The 1,911-nt window shown below is 34.3% G+C and overlaps 1 protein-coding gene across 1 annotated transcript in view; it reads left to right on the top strand.

Annotated features, from left to right (window-relative positions):
- The window catches only part of BRCA2 (BRCA2, DNA repair associated), a 59,949-nt gene that overhangs the window by 17,418 nt on the left and 40,620 nt on the right, over positions 1 to 1,911 (top strand). The gene's annotated exons all lie outside the window — the stretch shown is intronic.

The following is a 1,911-nucleotide window of genomic DNA, read 5'->3' as shown; positions in this document are numbered from 1 at the left end:
TTTTTTTTTTCAATATGAAAGACCGAATTAACTAAAGGAAATTATTTTCCTTGCCTTGCTATTTATCTTCTGTTATACCAATATTAGCAATGAATTTTCCAATTTTATTTTCCAATGAAAATACTTTGAATTTTACTCTCAGTTGCTAGCTGCTTTCTGGAGCTGCGTACTAATTTTAGTTGAGTTGATACATATTACAAAAAAAATACTAGGTCCTAGTTATTTTTAGTTGGAAAATGTAATAACTTCAAAATAGACAATATTTAGAATTCTTTTTGTTTTAAACCTAACATCACATCTCGCTTTCATGTAATTCTTGTTTTAGATGCTACCTTTTTAACTTTGTAGAAAATATTTGCTGAATGTTATTGATGGTACTTATTTTGTCACTTTGTGTCTTTCTGCTTAGGTTTATTGCACTCTTCTGTCAAAAAAAACTGTTTACAGAATGATTCTGAAGAACTAACTTTGTCTTCCACCAGCTCTTTGGGGACAATTCCGAGAAAATGTTCCAATAGTGAAAGCAATTCTTGCAATAATAAAATAATATCTCAGGACCTTGAGTACAAAGAAGCAAAAATTTATAAAGAAAAACTGCAGTCATTTATAACCACAGGTACTGACTGTCTGTCACGCGTACAGGAAAAGCATTGTGAAGATGGCCCCAAAAGCCTAAGAGTTTCAGACATAAAAGAAACCTTCTTACCTACAGTGTGTCACCCTGCAGTGCCACAGTCAGAAGTGCAGTGCAGTGGTATTCACTTTCAGTCCCAGGAAAGCTTTTTACGTGACCATGATGATACCAGCATTTTAACTCCTAGCTCCAGGGATCCTCCATCAAACCCAGCTGTGATTTCTAAAGAAAAAGAATCATATGAAATGTCAGAGAAACTACAATATAAGAATTGTGAAGCTGGTTTTGATTTAACCAAAAATATTCTCGTGGAAAAGAATCAAGAAATATGTGTTTTAAACGAATATTCTAAAAAAGCTGAGCTGTTGTCACCTGAAAAAACCACAACAATAGCATCACCTTCTGTGACGGTACAGTTCAACCAAAACACAAATCTCACATTAATTCAAAAAGAACAAGAAGAGACTACTTCAGTTTCAAAAATAACTGCCAATTCAAACTCTAAAAAACTTTTTCAAGACAGTGAGAATGATTTTGTCTTTGAAATAACTACTGAAAAGAATATGCCCGTTTTAGAAAATTTTAAGGAACTTCACGAGGCCGACCTTGGTTGTGTAAGAGGACCTGTTCTCAAGTCTGCCCTGGTGGTAGATCACAAACAGGCAGCCAAAGGGTCTGTTATTAAAGGTTTTGATTCATCAAATAAAATCCATGATCTTACAGAGAAGGACAGAAATAACGTAACACAGCAACTAAAAATGACTCTCAGTGAAGATTCAAAATCGGACATCTCCTTGGATATAGATGAGAAATCAAGCAGAAATGATGATTGCATGGACAAATGGGCAAGACTCTCAGATCCCATTTCAAATCACAATTTTGGAAATGGCTTCAGAACAGCTTCTAATAAAGAAATAAGACTCTCTGAGCACAACATTAAGAAAAGTAAAGTACTCTTCAAAGATATTGAAGAAAATTTTTGTACTGACTTAGCTTATGTTGAAGTTGTAAATATCTCATCGTTAGAAAATCAAAAGAAACTAAGCAAACCTCATGCACTTAATTCACAGTCAACTGACATTGGATCTGGGTGTGTGCAGAGTAGAGCGTTTGTTTCTAATAGTGAATACAGTCACACGACTCCTCCAACTTTATCTTTAAAGCGAGATTTTACTTCAGACCATAATTTAACACCTAGCCAAAAGGCAGAGATTACAGAGCTTTCTGCTATATTGGAAGAATCAGGAAGTCAGTTTGAATTTACACAATTCAGAAAA

This window comes from Pteropus vampyrus, unplaced genomic scaffold (genome assembly GCF_000151845.1).
Source record: "Pteropus vampyrus isolate Shadow unplaced genomic scaffold, Pvam_2.0 Scaffold272, whole genome shotgun sequence".
NCBI lineage: Eukaryota > Metazoa > Chordata > Mammalia > Chiroptera > Pteropodidae > Pteropus > Pteropus vampyrus.
This window is presented reverse-complemented; position numbering and strand designations above follow the sequence as displayed.